Source organism: Ochotona princeps, chromosome 21 (assembly GCF_030435755.1).
Source record: "Ochotona princeps isolate mOchPri1 chromosome 21, mOchPri1.hap1, whole genome shotgun sequence".
In the NCBI taxonomy this organism is placed as follows: Eukaryota; Metazoa; Chordata; class Mammalia; order Lagomorpha; family Ochotonidae; genus Ochotona; species Ochotona princeps.
In genome coordinates, this window is record NC_080852.1 from 15,357,623 (window position 1) to 15,376,873 (window position 19,251).

The window sequence follows — 19,251 nt, forward strand, 5'->3', positions numbered from 1 at the left end:
CAGCAGGCATGCTTCTGAATCCTTTCAGGGCATACAGTCATAATCACTGTCCCTATCAGCACGTGGATCTTGCCAGGGCAGAGGGAAAAGCTTCATTTACAGCAGAAAATACTGAGCTATTAAAAATGACTTCACTATAGGATTTAAATATTTACAAAACCCACTTTAGATATTATAACTCACCATTAATTACATACTTGGAAGTAATTAAAAGTTTTTAAATTGGACTTTTACTCATGGAGTCTGAGCTAAATTCAAAGGAAAACCATCACTGTTGTTTAAGCCCTACATCTTTTTCAGAATCTGAGTCACTTGGCTCCCACATGTAGGATTTTTGTACCCCACACCAGAAAGGGCACCAGAATCCTAGGAAGAGCTGGGTACATGGATATGTGAGCACAGGTGTGTGGAAACTCCACAGTCACATACTGAGGGCAGGCTCCTTGCCAGAAACCATTCCTCAAATAGGGACAGCAAATGTATCTGGTTCCTTTGGGACTGCTATTTCCATTTTGAGGACTGTGCTTAACAGTGAGACTTGAACGACATAGCAAAGGATTTAACCTTTGGAATATCCTGAGCGTCTCCCTTTTCCCACACATCCCAAATTTCTACATGCCATCCACGCCCACATCTCTCTCCAATCCAGACTGCTGCTCAGTTTTATCCGGACAGGCAAATCCAACTGCCTGTTAGACACTGTCATCTGGATGCCTAACCTGTGTTTCAAAAGCTTCACTCTTGCTCACATCTGCTCCTTGCCCTCTAACAACCTTTCTCTGTTTAGGTAAAGCATACCATCCATCCCCTAGTAGCTCAAGCTTGAACCCCAGTGCCATCTCTATCTTCTTGTCACTCACCACAACCAGAGCTCCAGCAGTTCTAAGCTCTGCCTACTTCTCTCAGCTGCCACAGCAACGGCAGTAGGACCAGCCAGGAGCACTTCTGCCGTGGACTAGAGAAGTCTCCTAAGTGGTTTCTAATCTCCTCCACAAGTGCCAGGGAGACTTTAGAACTGCCTACCATATCATGTCACTCTTCTCTTTACAATTCTCTAGAGGGTTCCCACTCCCTTTGGAGCACAATCCCAGCCCTTACCTCAGCCCCCAAGTGCCTGCCAGATATGTGTCCAGCACCCTCTCACACTCTGTCCCCTGCCATGCTTTCGTTGGCTAGGTCCCCTCAGGGCACACCTCCTTTGTCCCCTGCAACTCTCTCCTTGGTTAGCTCCTTTCCAGGCACACAGACCTCTTATTTCTCAGAGATGCAGTCGTGGGACCTGCCCTCACTCTTCACTAAAGCCTAGTACATTCCTGACATGAGGTCTTGTTTGACTACTATCTCCTCAAGAGAGCACTCCCTCCCGTCCTCAGTTAGCTGCCCACTCTCACTGGCTCACTCTGAATCCCGATTCCCTGAGTCAAGAGGAATGACACCTTGGCAAACTTCTGTATCCTCTCCGAATTTCAGTTCCTTCATTTTTCAAAGAATGATGATCACAGTAGCTCCTTCACAGACAAAGTCTCAAAAGGGTACCCAGCAGAAGGAAGTGCTTATGCCTTGTTTCCAAGCCATGTATCCCTGGTTGTGCTGCTCAGGAAACTTGGGCACACAGAAATTGAGATTTCATAAGCTGCTGCACAGTATAGCCAATGTATGACCCCAGGTCTACTGGACTCCAGTGTTCTCTACAAGCAGCCCTCTCCAAGACAGTGCCTCTAAGATCAGGGTCAAGGGGTTGCTACCCGCCTAGGCAGATCTCAATAGGGCCCGAGTTTCTCCCTGGTCCAGCCTCCCTAATGCTGAGGCCAGAGCCACCATCTGTAAAGGAAAAATAAATCCTTTTCTTGAAGACCCTGATGACTTCAAAGTAGAGTTTCAACGTCTGGTCTGCCTCTCTGCAAGCAAGGCCCCCCAACAATCTGCTCCCAGCGTGAGTGGATCTGCTTCTGGCTCTATGGAATCAGCACCCCAAAATGTGCCTGGCTCTACCACAGCCCCACCTTTTGGCCCCAATCGTCCCTATGCACAGAAAGCTCCTCCTCTCAATCTGCAATCACAATCATGAACCACGAATTGATTCCCATGTCTTACAGTACTCATGCCATCTGTATCTTCTTGCCAGGGCTTCACTTACTGACATTATGACTTATGACTGAATGCTCAATAACCAAAATTTCCAAATCCTGTTTGTAAGCAAACTCTTTGCCTTGTCTAACACAGACCTGAGAAGTGAGCTCTCATGGTATGTCTAAGCAGTGACAGGCATCTACAATATTTCTGTAGCTTCTGCTTGGTCTTGGGATGAAAACTAGCATCCTGGATGTGGCTTTCCAAGTCCTAAACATCCTGGTGTGCCTCTCTGTATATGGCTCTGTAGTGCTGGTTTTGATCTGGCACACACTGCTCTCTCCTGTCATAGCATTCCACCCTTGCCCTTCCCACCACCCAGGTTGTCACTGACTTGTATATCTATTTCATCCCGTCTTAGTCTGTCACTTCTCTGAAAACTTGGTTAATTAAGTCCCCTAACCTTGCTACACAGAACAATCCTGCATCTGTGGCTCTCCATCCAGCTGTGTGAGCTGCACTCTCCTCCCACTGTGTTCCACATCTGTCTCATTCACTTCTCTATAGGTAGTACATAGTGGTTCCTGACAAAAAGCTCCTAAGTGTATGTTAAGTATTACCTGACAGACAGTAATTAAAACATTAAGGTTAAGTCCTGTGATGCTATCGTAAGCCAGAGGTTATAATTATGCCTTTATGTCATTTAATGACACATGGTCATCTGCTAGAATTGGATATGCCATTCAGTGAGACCAAAGTTCAAGTTCAAGAATCCTCCTCGAGCACAAGATCCAACACCTGGAGGCAGATTCAGGTAAAATTTGATTCTGAAATCTACACATTTTGCAAGTCCCCTATTTTCAAGTAAGCCCCTTGGATTAGTTAATAGCAGTTCTGCAGTCAAGTGACTTGGATTCAAATAAATCATCTGGCCTCTCTGAGATGCATTTTCTTTGTCCTTGCACAAAACCATTAGCATCAACTACGTAGGCTCATACCATTACTACACGATTAAATGAATTAATCCTTACGCAACACTCAATGCTGAGCCTGTAGTAAACACTCAATAAATGTTAGCTAAAGGAAGAAGGAAAACAAAATCACACAGAAATTGAAATAAACTCACAGGTAATTCATATAAATACCAAACAACAGACTATGTTTTTACAACATAAGCTGAACTGTCAGGAAGCCTCATACTCCCATTGCAGATCACACACTTCTCCATGCAGGCCAGGGGAGAGCAGGGCAGGGCCACCAGTGGTGCTACCCTGCAAGGCGCAGAGAAGGACAAGACTATCAACAAGGAAGTCATATGTGACAGAAAGAGACACTGACAGAGTGAGACAGTAGGAGCCTGCACAATGAAGATTACAGAAATCAGTCTGAATGCAGGCCCCATACAACCCTACAAACAGCTCAGGAGATGATGGACGTGATGCCAAGCCAGAGCAGGAATGCAGTGATGGGTGTGCTGTTCCTTCCTTCTTCACTGCAGCTAAAGCAGAGGCACAAAAGTTTGGAAACACAACAAGCACAACAAGAACACAGTCAGCTACTGTAATAGAGCACATAGGTTAAAGGTGCAGCATGTGGTCACATGCCTATACTTCCACCTGCTCATCTACAGTGGCTAAAGTCATAATACCTCCCTCACAGATTGCTAGAAGGACTAAAGGAGTTATGCAGAAAATACTGAGGGTAATGCTTGCCACACAAAGTGTGAGCCATTTGTATCACCTTCCCACCACTGCTATTTGGTCTTAGAACTAAAAATGACTGTGCTTTGGAGGCACACTCCCCTCCCAAGACCCTCCAGTAATCTCAATGTTGATTTTAAATCCTTTACGTCTCATGACCCAATTAACCCACTTAGGGGTCCTCTGGCACATGAAGACTGAGAAGCAGTACTCACAAGACTCTGGCTAAAACTGCAGCCTCTAAGAGTCTGTCTTTCTACTGTCCATTCTGGCATTCTGATTTCCTGGACAGTAACACCAAAGCCTATTTGAGCATCTTTGTCAGTTCTGGTTCTTTTCTTTATAGAATGCTTCTGCTGGTTGGCTTCAGGTCTCTTCTTACATTTCAGTGGAAAGACCTTCCTTCCAACTGTCCACTTTAAGGCAAGTTCCGATCTCTTCAGAAAATGTGCTCTCATCACTCATTAGCTGGTAGTTGTGATTTGGCTCTCTCCCACATGAAGATATAAGCTCATGAGGACAAAGGTCCCATCTGCACATCATGGCACCCAGGACACAGACAGTTCTCAAAGTATTTGACAACAGCCTCTGAACTCAGACTGGCTGAGTTCAAACCCCATTCTATCAATCACCAGAGTGTGTCAGTATAGTCATCAGTAACATAGGGATGACAGTAGACATTAACAGATACTTACATCATTTACAAAGAGTCCACGTTCTTATTACTGGGTAGCAAAGTATCAGGAAAATTAACATCCATTACAATTCTTTTTCTTCCTTTTTTGGGGGGCCGGGGGGAATTCCTAAACTGCTGGTGGGATGTACTGCCATTGCTTCCAATCTCTGTTAGTCTTCAGCCACCACCACTTGTAACAGCATCCAGGACTTTCTGTGCCAGGTATTACAGCAAGTACTTTTTAAATTATTCATTATATTGATTAAACACATGAACGGTAACTATGCCTAGGCATTATTCTACTTACTATTTATACATCAATGAATAAAAATCACAACAAACTGCTCCACCGTCCCTCAAAAAGAAAGTAGTGATACAAATGAGGATATTCCAAAGAGTTCCAAAGAGTCTATGGAAAAACAGAATTAAGAGGTAATTATTTGTATCCGAAGGCCATTTTTTTCTAATTCATACATAGATTAGCAAAATGTCTTTTCTGTGACTTTTCTGAAGGTATTTCATATAGTAAAAATAGTTAAGCCTTATGTTACTGAATGCTTCCTGTGTTTCAGCCAGAATGCAAGGTACTAACTCACTTTACCTCTGTGGATCAATATTCCCACTTAATAAACAGTTAAATGAGAAAAAAAAAAAAAAAAAAAAAGGAGGCGACCAGCTATTAAATCAAAGAGCCAGGAAGTGGGGCAGCTGAGATGTAAGAACCAGCGAGTGCTCAGTGTGTGCTGTATCTCCTCACTGGGACAGCCCCCCCTTGGTTCGATGCTGGCCTCAGATCCTCTCTGCCTCTTCTGGCTAGTCCCTGCCCTTATCTCCAGTTTCATAACGTCAGCCAACCCGTTCCTACCTCACAGGAATCACCTGCAGGTACTTCTACACCATCTGCTCCCACTGCCACTAAAAGTCTTGCTAAGTAACGAAACGTTCACCCCCATTTATGTGGGACACACAGTAAGGAACCCAAGGTATGTAGAAGATTACTTTTCACATTAACTGGAGTATTACTGCTGTCAGCACCAAATTTATCTCTACTAATGATCTCAATACTTGGTCATCTAAAGTATTATCATATTATCAAACATATTTGTATCATAGTTATTTTCAGTTTTTAATTGCTGCTAAACAGGTTTTAGTCTCAGGAAAAGCTAAGAAATAATTTTGTTTTTACCCTACATAAGCATGTCTCCCAAACTCCTACAAACTCTGCTAATGAAACAGAACTGGACTTTTGTTTGATCACAAAATGTTAAATGATGGAACCAACAGAAGACCACCCCTCAAAAAAACAAAACAAAGCAAAAACCCCCAAAGAACCAACCAAAAAACCAAACCTAGAAATAAAAAGTTCTATCTGCAACCTAGCAAAACATGTGGTCAGGGGGACCATGTGAATGTGAGCCAAATGAATAAGTAACATCAATAAATACTGGAATTTGAAGAAGTGATGGGGTAGGCATCTGGCACAGCTGTTAAGATGGCAGTTGGGACTCCCATAGCCATTATCTTAGTGCCTGGAGTGCCAGCCCCACCCACGATTTCAGCTTCCTGCCAATGTGTGCCCTAAGAGGTAGCGCTGACAGCTCAAAGACTTGGGTCTGCTGCTCTCGCTGTGGGAGATCCAGATGGAGTTCCCAACTCACCAACACCTGCAGACTGGGCCAGCGGATGGATAGTCTGTTTCCACAATCCCTCCTTTCTCTCTCTCTCTTTTGTTTTTTTTTAGGATTTATGTATATTTACTGGAAAGGCAGATTTACAGGAGACAAAGATCTTCCTTTTGCTGGGCCACTTCCTAAATGGCAACAACAACTAGAGCTGAGTCATCTGACGCCAGGAGCATGGAGCCTGGAGCCTCTTCTGGGCCTTCCACGTGGATGCAGTGTCCTAAGGCTTAGTGCCATCTTCCACTGCTCTTCCTAGGCATAAGCAGGGAGCTGGGCCTCAAGTGGAGCAACCCAGACATGAATTAGAGCCCAAATGGAACGCAGTGCTTGCAAGTGGAGGACTAGCCAGTTGAGCAATGATATCAGTCCCCTCATTAATCATTTTTAAAAGAGATTTCAAGTAAATAGCAGCCAACAGAAAACCAGAGAGCCAAAAAACTACATAAAAAACCTTACTATTAGACATTTACCACCATGCATAAATGCCAGGTCTTACCACAGTGACCTTCTACAGAGGTAAGAGTCACAAGAACATTTGTTGTTATTGCACTGAAATTGATATCCGATGCTTCAAACAGAACAGAAGAGGAAACCATCAAAATCCTGGGAAACCAAATTTAAGAAAGGCAGGCAGGGCTACCACAGTTATCAACACTGTAGTACACAACACGACATCTCAACAAATTTACAAGTAGCAAAAGTATACCAACTCTCTCTCACCACAAGAGAATCAAACCAGAAAGCAAAGGTCAAAATAAAATCTATGAACATGTGACAACTAAACTTACACTTCAAATGCTCAGAAAGTCCTGAAAGAAATAAAACTGAAAAAATGATAATAATAATAAAAAAAAGCAACATGTTAGAATCTGTAGGATGTGGCAAACACAGTGCTGAGAGGGAAATTTATAGCATTAAATGCATGTATAAGGAAAAAGATATCAGTCTTACCTTAAAAAGCTAGGGGGAAAAAATTCAAAGCAAGCAGAAGGAAGAACAAAAGGAATCAGTAAAACTGAGAATGGAGGAAAAAACAGAAAACTTAATGAAATAAAAAAAAAACAGTTCTTTGAAAAGAAACCTAACAAGACTGATTTTAGTCCAAAGACACAAGAAAGGCTGGTCAGTCAACATTTAAAAGAAAAACAATGTAACAGCGTAAATCAGAAAAATTCTATTGTCATAGCAACTGGTACAGAAAAGAACTTGATGAAATCCAATAATCATTACGACAAACAAAGCAAACAGGTAAGCATAGAAGGAGCCTCAGCTTCAAAGACGAGTATATAAACTCACACACCCCGCCACCCTTTCAGTTGACATGATACTTACTAGAGAATAGAGGCTTCCTTGCTGGGATCAGGAAAACACTGGTTAGGCTCCTCTGTGTTAGTTAACACATTACCAGAAGTTCTAACCAGAGAAATAAGGTAAGAAAAGGCAATAAAATACATACAGACAGGAAAGGAAGAAATAAAACTGTTCCTGTTTACAGATATAATATGAAGGTCTATGTTAAAAATACCAAGAAATCTACCAAAAAAAAAAAAAAATTCTAAAACTTACAAAAAAAAAATCACAGGATACAAGAATACACAAAAATATCCTTTTGATATTTTAGCAACAGATGAAAAGGGAAATTAACCGACTAGTCCTCACTATCACATAAAACTTGTTATTTGTTTCACAGCACAGCTGAGTATGATCTAGCAGTCACGTGTTTGTGATGAACGTACCAAACTAGAGATGTGTATCTCTCACAACTACCTTAAGGGGATGACTTAAGATGTAAACAGCTCATATTTGTAAAATCTCTAGAAATCTTACTAGCAACATGCCCCCCAAACCTTAGGATTTAGTTATGAAACTACAGCAAAGTACCAGTTCGTATTACCTAAAATCAGAAGCAAAACACTTTATTGTCTATCTTAATAGCCACTATGAACACAGAGTTCAACATTCATCCTCAAATAAAACCTTGCTAAACTAGTCCATGATCTTAAACTTGGTTAAAAACACAGAATTTCAGAACCCAACACAGACTCAACAAATCAAATTTGACAACTACTAAATGATTTCCATTTATGTTTAAAAAGCACTGAAAATATAATCTCATAAACTGGACCTAATCATAAATATTTCCATATAATAGTATATCAGTTTCATTCTGATCAATCTGTCTACCAAACCCACAGTGAATGCCTACTATGCTCTATGGTAAATCAGCTCTGTGTCCTCAGGCTGTATCTCACTAGAACAGTGGGTGTATAAGACTTTTAGTATGTTACAGTATCTGATGCACTGATATGTTGGTGAAGCTTTCTTATAGGTTTTCACAAGAAACACTGAGAACTGAGAATTTACTGGGGATGGCGCTATAGCATAATGGGTAAAGGGGCCACCTGTGGTGCTGGCCTCCTAGATGGGTGCCAGGTTCATGTCCCAGATGCTCCATTTGGATCCAGCTCCTGGCTTGTGGTCTAGGAAAGCAGCAGATGGTCCAATGACTTGGGTCCCTGTACCCACATGGGACACCCAAAACAAGCTCCTAGATCAAGCCCCTGGATCCTGGCTTGGGATCAACCCAGCTCTGGCCACTGCAGCCATTTGGGGAATGAACCAGGGGATGGAAAACCTGCTTCTCCATCTGAAAGCCTGCCTTTTAAATAAAAATAAACAAATGTTTTAAAAAATACTTGTTTATTTGTAGGAGCTTCAGACGGGGGAGAAAGAGAATGAGAAAGATGAAGTGGTCTTCCATTCATGGTTCACTCCAAATATGGCTGCAATGGTCAGGGCCTAGACAGGCAGAAGTCAGGAATTTCTTCCCAGTCACCCACATGGGTGCATGAGACCAAGAGCTCGGGCCATCTTCAGCTGCTTCTCCAGACCATTAGCAGGAAAGTGGCAGCTTTCCCCACTCTATCACAACACTGTATCCTTGTTTGTTTTGTTTATCTGCTGAACTAACTGTGAACTGTCTGTATTCTCCACCACGTGAGGTCAGTCAAATGCCTGCTCAGTGAGTTGAGAGGTAAGTTAATTATTGGACATATTTCCTTAAATGCCTTGAACCAGTAAGTCTCCCAGCCTTTCCTAAGAGACTGTGACTCTGCCCTAGCCTTCACTTCTTGTTTGCAAAGTGGCTCAAGGTCAGCCAGGGGTGAGAGATTAAAGACTTCTTACGTCTTCCCTGGGCATGCGCACATCCTTACACAAGGCATGTCTATTTTCAGGTTCTTAGGAAAGTGTGAGAATTTTCTTAGACTGTCAAGTGACATCTCATTTCCCATCATTTTTTGTTTAATTTTTTGGTTAGCCTCTTGTCAGCTTAATCTGGTACTGCTACCTCATTATCATCCCAAAAGCTACTGTTTTTTTTTCTTTTTAAAAAATCTGACACATACACTCTTGTAAGAAGACACAAAAGAGCTCTCAGCTCAGAGAAAGACAAGCCTCAAAAACAGTTTTTAGGAAGTCATCGACGAGTCCCACAGTGAAAAAATCGCATTTTGGGAAGAACCAAACCCATTCTGTCCCCTCCTGTAACTGCTGGCCGTCTTTCACAGCTACTGTCTTATGATGTTACTGAGAAGCTGGGGAGGCTGAAATGGAGCACGTTATGACACTCCGCAGTTCACAGTACTCAAAGAGCTTTAGCCATTTTTCAGATCTTAGAGGCCTCTGGTTAATTTTTAGAATTGTGAGAAGGTTGATTTTGATGATTCTAGCAGCATTCTCAGTGCTTTTACAGAGCAGGTTTTTGGAGGTCCTTACTCTGACACTCAGAAGTGCTTAACAGACAGATTCTAATGAGGAATCATCACATTAGACTGTTTATTAGTTTCAAAATCACTCAGGCAGTGCTGTGAAAAAGGCAGGCATATGGTTCAAAAGCAGAAGTGAGCAGGTCACCAGCTGCTTACAGCAGTACAGATAGGTAAGGACATTGGAGCAGCTTAGATGTGGTGATGGCAGTGAGAAAGGATTCAGAGATATTTAGAAGAAACTATTGATGTGCCCTGCAAATGGCCTGGCTAGCAGGGTGGTGAGGAGGATGACGCCATTTTCCCAGCCTGCAGAACAGGATGGGTGGGTGGGACCAGTTTCTGAGAAAGAATCCTGGACAAATGCCAAGTTCAAAGATGAGGAGCATATACTTGGACATATGTGTTCCAGGTGCCTCTAAAACTCCCAGGACAAATAGCAAGCAAGCCACCATATTGAAGATTCTTCCCTAATTTTACACAAATGCTTTATGAGTTCTGAAACTATATCTCTCCCAAATGCAAAACAAACAAAAACTACCTTGGCCTTCAAAAAAAAAGATAAAAGATAAAAGCATGTATAGAGTCAATTACAAATTATGCAGAAATTAACAATGTAGTTCTTAGAATGAGAACTGTGTATAAATGTCAGACCATTCAGTGTTTACATTCAACCGAATTTACTTTTTCTAAAGGCAATTTTATCTAAAAAGTGCTAAAAAATTTTTGTCTAAAACACTGACATACTCATACATAAACATTAATATTTTCAGTGATGCTTGTGAGACAAAAATCGGCCACTTCTACTCCTCCACTCACTGATAGATACCCCAGTGCCTCACCAGTTATTAGCATTTGGTCCAACCCGGGGGAAACAGCAGGGACGTGGGCAACCAGGTCTCTCAAGTAGGAATTGTTTCTTCAGTTTTAATGCTGATCTCTCTGAATATTTCAGTTTTAACTTTTGTATTCATTTTCTTTAGACCTGACTTTCCATACAGTTCCTTTCTCTCATTTAGAATGAGGAGGGGAGCCACACAATACCAAGAGAGGGGAGAAGGGAATATTAACTGCTGGCTAATTATCTCTGCTCCTAATCTCTTTTAATATTACAAGGCCTTTCCAGTCTAAACAGATTAGGTGTCATTTGATAGCACTGCAAAACAGTTAAATTCCAGTTTGTTTGGTTCATTTGCTCAATTAAAAAAACAAAGTTCGAAGTCCTAAAGTGCAACTTTCACAAGCACGTATCATGCGTGCTCTTATCTCAGGTTTACTGCTTCAGACTTCACAGTTTCACTCTCTGTCCTTCCAGGGGAAACCAGTCAACATACCTAAACAAGGTGCTCAAGCTCAACTTACCACAACGAAATGCAAACAGATGGGGCTGGCAGATAACACCCTGAGCAGCCACACTTGAAACTGATGCCTCAAGTTAAATTCCCTTTTCTTCACAGATTTGTTTTGTTCTGAGGGCTTTCCCAACTAAAAGGTCAGGCAAATGTTTAAAATACCATACAGTAACAATAACCATGGTGTGAGACATTTATTGAGCACTTAATGGGCCAGACAGCATGTTAAGTATCTCGCATGGTTTCTATTACCTAATCCTCACAACAACCCTATGGTGTAGGTACTATTCTTAACTCCAGTTTACAAATGAGCAAACAGGCATGAAAAGTAACTTGCTCAAGAAAACACAGTGGGCAAGAGATAGGGTTGGTGCTAAAGCTTAAACCTAGCTGACTCCAGCTCCCAGCCCCTAACCAGGATGCAATGTCGGTAGTCAAAGAGCTCCATTCCTTTCTCCAGCAAGTATTTCCTAAGGAGCTTACAGTGTTTCTTCTTAAGGTTAGTAGGGCAAGAAACAGCCCTCACAAAATTGACACAGCTTTCTATGTTACAAAATTCACTTACTGTACTGAAACAACTTACCTAAGCTACTTTATATGTAATGCCACCTAAAACAACACTGGAGCCCGTCGCAGTAGCCCAGTGGCTAAAGTCTTTGTCTTGCACACACCAGGATCCCATATGGGCACAGCTCATGTCCCCGTGGCCCATTTCCTTCCCATCCAGCTCCCTGCCCGTGGCCTGGGAAGGCAGTGGAGGACAACCCAAAGACTTGGGTCCCTGCACCGCATTGGAGACCTGGGAGAGGTTCCAGGCTCCTGGCTTCAGATCAGCGCAGCACTGGCTGTTGTGGTCACTTGGGGAGCGAATCAGCCAACAGAAGATCTTCCTTACTGTCTCTCCTCTCTGTATATCTGACTTTCCAATAAAACAAAAACAAAAACCACCACCAACAAAAAACTCAACACTGGCATACTAAACCCTCATTATCTCACATTATCAGACAAAAAATTACTATGAAAGTTATTTTACAGGGCTTCAAACGTCTAGTAGCATTCAGTTATTTTCAGGAAGTTGAATGACAATCCACACTCTATTCCTTCTCAACCCATCCAGCAGCACTTAGTGGCAACAGCAGAAAAGGACTTTAATAAGAACAGAAACTGTTCTTTCCCCCTACTAAAAGCCTGTGGTCTATTTTTGTTAACATATTTCTATCCTCCCTCGCTTCAGAAAACAGACAACACAAGGCCTTATTTACGTCTGTGCTTATCAGTAATGACATGGCCATATCTCTGCAAACAGTTGGTTAATTAATTTGTATCCCCATCATCTGGCAGCATGCCTGTGCAACCAAATAGCAAAAATAATTATGCAAGGCTAGGCAGGAACATTTTCACTCTTCTGAGATTTCTTATCATGTGTTTTATTGTCATTCTTTAAATGGCTTTCAGTTGTAGAACACATATGAATCAGATGAAGATAATTAACAAATGACACTGATTTCTTTCTTTACTGTATCTTAAACATCAGAATGGGAAACAATCAAGCAGACAGGACAACTCACCAACCAGTCAAAGGCACAAGACACACGCTGCAAGAATCAAGGACAAAGTAAACCCAGACTATTTCAACTAAGAACCCCATCTCTCTCATTATGCTATAATCTGAGGTTAATCTATCAGCAAATATTTACCTAGAACCTACCATCAGCTGCCTCCTACTTTTCTATATAAGACTGAATTTGAGGGCCCGGCGGCGTGGCCTAGCGGCTAAAGTCCTCGCATTGAACGCTCCGGGATCCCATATGGGCGCCGGTTCTAATCCCGGCAGCTCCACTTCCCATCCAGCTCCCTGCTTGTGGCCTGGGAAAGCAGTCGAGGACGGCCCAATGCATTGGGACCCTGCACCCGTGTGGGAGACCCGGAGGAGGTTCCAGGTTCCCGGCTTCGGATCGGCGCGCATCGGCCATTGCGGCTCACTTGGGGAGTGAATCATCGGATGGGAGATCTTCCTCTCTGTCTCTCCTCCTCTGTGTATATCTGGCTGTAATAAAATGAATAAATCTTTAAAAAAAAAAAAAAAGACTGAATGTGAGAAAGTCAAATCACTTACATTTCTAATTAGATCTCACCTTTATGAGATTCTGCATCTGAGACACTATTTCTATAACCTCAAATTTAACCCCACCTAATACACAACTGAGCTCACAGCCTTCTGGCATGCCTAATGATGTTCATTTGTCTTGAACAGTGAAGCCCACTTGAAGAGAGGATCAGCTGATTCCTGGAGTTACTTAAAATCATCCTTGAAAATTTCTCATACTGAGGCCAACCAGTTAAGTCTTATATAGCCTCTGATGTTAAAATGGTTTTTTCTACCACATAGGGTAGTTGGCCCCAACTTACCTTGTTATAGGAAAATCATAATACCAAAATTACAGAAAAATGAGCTGCTTACACTTTGTGAAAATTGAAAAAACTGACATTGAATTAGAGAAAGCAATCAATATTGCATAACTGAGTGTGCTTGCTCTATTCAAAGCACTTATCAACACAAACATACAGCAGTGAGCAAACTCACTGTTTAATGTAACTGACATCTTGCTTGTTTCACACCTGTTAAGCACTGAATGATTGGGGGGGGGAAATTAAATAATTTTCTTCTTTCTTTCCAGTACGTACGGTTTTAAGCTCAAGTACTCAGGATGCAACCTACCACACACACGTCTCATCAGCAGCATCACACAGTTTGTGCTACACATTCATCTTCACAGTGAGCAAATGGAGAAAAAAGACAGCCAAATAACCAGTCTGCATGGCCCAAGCAGTGACTACTGCAACACACACATCTCAAATACTGTTCGTACCGGTATCATCAATGAGAATCAATCATTGTCTTGAGCCATACGAAGATTCAAAACCATGTGAAGGCCCAATACGGTAGCCTAGTGGCTAAAGTCCTTGCCTTGCATGAGGCAGGATCTCATATGGGCACCGATTCTAATCCCAGCTTATCTACTTCCCATCCAGCTCCGGCCTGTGACTAGGGAAAGCAGTCAAGGACAGCCCAAAGTCTTGGGACCCTATACCCATGTGGGAGACCCAGAAGAGGCTCCTGGCTTTACATCAGCACAGCTACAGCCACTGAGACTGCTTGGAGAGTGGACCAGCAGACAGAAGATCTTTCTGTATTTCCTTCTCTCTGTATATCTGCTTTTCCAACAAAAATAAATAAATCTTAAAAAAAACAACAAAACATGTGAAAGGCAGGTTAATGGTACGATTACAGAACACAGGAAAGTGCAAGCCATATAAAAGTTTGAGACTGAAGGCACTTCAAAGATTCTGTTGAAGAATGAAATTAAAACGCAAGCTTATTTTGCTGTAAAAAAAAAAAAAAACTTTTTTGAAATCAATACTTTTTTCTTTCTTTTTTTTTTTTTTTTTAAGATTTTATTGTTATTGGAAAGCCGGATATACAGAGAGAGGATGAGAAACAGAGAGGAAGATCTTCCATCCGATGTTTCACTCCCCAAGTGAGCCGCAACGGGCCGGAGTGCGCCAATCCGAAGCCGGGACCAGGAACCTCTTCCGGTTCTCCCACGCGGATGCAGGGTCCCAAAGCTTTGGGCCGTCCTCAACTGCTTTCCCAGGCCACAAGCAGGGAGCTGGATGGGAAGTGGAGCTGCCAGGATTAGAACCGGCGGCCATATGGGATCCCGGGGCGTTCAAGGCAAGGACTTTAGCCGCTAGGCCACGCCGCCGGGCCCGAAATCAATACTTTTTCAAAGAGTATTTTCACCAACTCTTTGAAGACGTCTCATGTGCACTGAGTTGAAAATTTTGAAGCCAAAATAAAATTACCAGGCCAGTGTTTGGCACAACATGTTAATCTACCACTTGGGATACCAATAACCTGTAAGAAGCTGGTTACAGGCCTGGCTTTTCTGCTAATTCACCTCCCTGACCACGCACTTGCAAAGCCGTGGAGGATGGCCCAGGGGTCAGGGCCCTTGCCACTCCTGTGCAGGACCCAGATGGAACGTAGGGCTCCCAGCTTCGGCCTGGCCCACCCCAGCTATTAAAGGTTTTTGAGAAATGATTTGGCTTGCTCTTTCTCCCTTTCCAGCTAGTTCTCTCTCTCCCTCCCTCTCCTACTTACAAACACCTCATCTGTCACTATGCCTTTCAAATAACAAATAACTCTTTCAAAAAACAAACTTACATTCTAATTTCCTTTTCCATGAACTTTCTGGAATACCTTCCTGTGTCTGATAAGCCAATGTAGCCTGCTGAGCATCTGAGGAGGACATGAGACAATAGTAGCCTTTGTCAGCAAAAAGCTTTCAAGCCAGCTGCAAACCCCAGACATTTACAGAATGTCCACACTGCTTAACCACAAAGCTGCCACCAAATGTATGCCAATATTACTTTATGAGTGAAAAAAAGATGTTTAAGCATATCCTTCAAGGTTACAATCCAATTGGATTTCAGAAATAAGGTAAAATGAGGTACTGGGCATCTTGGTACCAAAGGCAGGCAGCAGTGCCTACTCCGACCCTTCACAGTGTCACTGGGCCACAAGATAGCATGGCTGTGCTCCAATGGGTAGTCACTCCAGGGAATTTAGTTACTGTATCGGCTCAAGAATTTCCAGTCTCTTCCACAATGTAACAGCTAAAGGAAGAGCCAGTACTCCCTTAACAGTAAAGATAAAATCCATTCGACAAATATTGATTAAGCACCTACCATGCATCAAACACGGAGGAAACATATTTCTCTATGCTAGGCACTGTCCCCAGGGCTTTCCATGCATTAGACTTGTGGTTCTCAAAGCAGAGGCCATTGTGTCCCCCAGGATCTACTGGCAATGCACAGGGACGGTTTTGTTTGTCACACTGGAATCCAGGGGTAGAGGCCTGAGATTTCTCAACATTACACAAAGCAACACTCTCCCACAGTAGGGAATTATCTGTCCCCAAATGTCAACAATATCAAGGTCAAGACTAATTCAAGCAGCCTATGAAGGACCCTGAGGAGGAACACTAATCTAATCAACATAAATTACCAGGAAACTAAAGCAAAAAGGTGCTAAGGTCTACAAGAAGTTGAGGAATAGGGACTGCATTCTCGAAATTTCGTCCTTTTGTGCAACACACATTAAGTCCCTGTGAAAGTCTGGGTAATTATAAGAAGCCAGAGAGAACATACTGGAAAAGCGAGTTAGTCAACCTCTCATAAAGGGTATCTTTCCCAGAAGTTCCCCAACATGAGTTCTCCATTGCTGGTTCAGTGATGCCCACAGCATAAACATCCGCCAAATCCAAGAACCCAAATACCCAAGCAATTCCTTCCCTCGAAACCCCCTTTCCAGAAGCAATAAAACATGAGCAGACCACACTCAAGCCAGACTCAATCAGAGCCTAGTCAGGAATGAAGAGGCCCTGGGAGGTGGGAGAGGCTACAGGAGGCTGGTTTTCAGACACTCCCCCCAGTTCCTGGAAGAATTTGTCTTTGGCTTTTTGGTATGAAGGTAGATAGCATCAGCAATGAGCTGCAAATGAATTGGGACAACTGATAATTTTCAAAACAGTTAGATAGCAGGAGCCTTTTCAGTGCAAGATTTATCAGTGAAGCAACCACAATGTCTAATCAGGGTCCCACTCCACAGAACACATAAATTAAACTAATAAAAAAAATTGTTTTAAATCCCACCAATAAGCAATAGCAAGGCACCAATTTCATTATCATTTCAGCATGCCATTTCAGAGCCCAGTGCCCTCCTCCTAAAGGTTACCTAACAACCTGCTCTGCACAGGCTTATTTCAACACATGGTATGGAAAACTGTTCCATCTAGCGGGAGAACGAGGGAGACTACCAGTCACAGGGAAATTTACTTCCTCTTATTTTATAACAGAAAAATAGCTCACACTGGTCCCTTAGCATTCCATTTTTTTTCACCCCCAAGTCTTGGTGTGAGATGTACAACTCACTCTTCACGGACTTTCTTAAAGGAGGCAAAACGAGCTTTGCTGTTTTTCAAGACTGTGGAGGCTGGAGAGCACACAGACAAAAAAAAAGTCAACAGCTAGGTGGCAATAACACTCCAGAATGTGTGTGTGCATACATGTCCCAGGTACCACTGTGAAATTCTCAAATGGAAAACATTATTGTAATCAGGAAGTCTACAATTAATTCATCCTTTCACAACACTTACTGCTTTGGAGGTCAGACTCCGTTTTCAAATCACAGGGTTCTAAGTTTCTACAGGATAGAAAATTACAATTTCAACAACCTCAGACCTAGGGAGAGGAAGAGAGGGAGTCAAGCTAGATTCTGCTAGTTCTTTAAGCAGAGGAAAGAATCCATAGGAAATAAAACAGCCTCCAGCCAACAAGGTCCTTTTTGGTCCCCAAGACAGACTAGACTGTTGGCACTTAAAATTAGCAGTTTTTTTGGAGGACACTTTGGCACGATCCCCCTATAGATGCCGTAAGTTGTCTGGGCTCACTTTCTTTTCTTTTTTTTTTTTTTTTTTAAAGATTTATTTATTTTATTACAAAGTCAGATATACAGAGAGGAAGAGAGACAGAGAGGAAGATCTTCCATCCGATGTTTCACTCCCCAAGTGAGCCGCAACAGCCGGTTCTGTGCCGATCCAAAGCCAGGAACCAGGAGCCTCTTTCGGGTCTCCCACACGGGCGCAGGGTCCCAAGGTATTGGGCCGTCCTCAACTGCTTTCCCAGGCCACAAGCAGGGAGCTGGATGGGAAGTGGAGCTGCCGGGATTAGAACCGGCGCCCATATGGGATCCCGGGGCGTTCAAGGTGAGGACTTTCTGCCGCTAGGCCACGCCGCCGGGCCCTGGGCTCACTTTCAAAACAAACATTTCCCTACTGCAAAGAAACTTGACAGCAGCCTAAATGTCCACTCATGACAGCAGGTTTAAACAAAGACTACATAACAAAGTGAGATAGTGCTATCCGTGATGATCAGGAAACATCTTCTTAGAGTTGAGTACAAAAAGTAACCAGAGCTGAGGCCTGCAGAAGCTGGAAGAAGTCTTCAATTCAACCCTAAGAAAATGAGAAGTAACTCTGCTTATGGGGGTGGGGAGCAAAGCACCCCTGCATAGAGTTATTAGCACAAATCTGCAGAGGAACCCAATGAGATGACAAGCCACGGAGAACGTGGGCAGGTATTAGTGACTATCTCCCAGTACATTAAACAAGGGCAATGGAAATCAACCAACTCTTTGGGGGCCATAAACACACCGTAAGATGTACTTTAGAAAATCACCAGGGCTGCCACCTCCCATCCTGAAGCCCACTCCCTCTTGCCTGTAATTTAGAAGTAGGTTTAGGATCAGAGTTTAGGTAGGATTGGATTACTCTGCCCATCATACTGTCAATATGACAACACTGATCATCTTCTGAGGCTGGTCTTCTTTAGCCTTTCACACTGTGCTTTCAAAGAGAATTGCAGAAAACATCACGGTGAAAGCATTAAACAAAATATTAGGAAACAGAGTAAGAAATTACAAAAATATGTATATTGGGGACGGTGTCACAGTAAAGTGAGTACAACAGGTGCCTATAATGCCAGCATCCCATACAGGCACCAGTCCAAGGCTTGGCTGTTTCACTTCCAATCCAGTTCCCTGTTAGTGGCTTAGAAAAAGCAGTGGGTAAATATTTGGGCTCCTGTCACCCACATGCAACCCTCATAAGAAGCTTTGGGCTCTTACCTAGTTCAGTCAGCCATGGCCTTTGTGGCCCTCGGGCAGTGAAGCAGCATAGAAATTCTCCCTCTCGGTCTCTCTATTACTCTTTCAAATAAATACATAAATAAAAAGTCTCCAAAAAATAAGAGAAATACCTCAACTTTGGGAAACATGAACAAAACACTCAACTGCAAGCAATGTAATAATGAAGACTTGCAATAATTCGAGGGCTTTCACTGTTGGCACTGAAGGTGACCGAGTCCTGAAGGTGTCTGAAA

The 19,251-nt window shown here is 42.8% G+C and overlaps 1 protein-coding gene across 6 annotated transcripts in view; it reads right to left on the minus strand.

The window, feature by feature from the left end:
• The window catches only part of ATXN7 (ataxin 7), a 109,798-nt gene that overhangs the window by 61,158 nt on the left and 29,389 nt on the right, over positions 1-19,251 (minus strand). Inside the window, exon 2 of one of the 6 annotated variants that reach the window (XM_058678914.1) lies at positions 4,754-4,855. The exons of 4 other annotated variants lie outside the window; for them this stretch is intronic. The gene's annotated coding sequence lies outside the window, so the exon portion shown is untranslated. Of the gene's footprint in view, positions 1-860; positions 983-4,753; positions 4,856-19,251 lie in introns of those variants that run through there. One more of the 6 variants, XM_058678915.1, reaches the window with a different exon arrangement.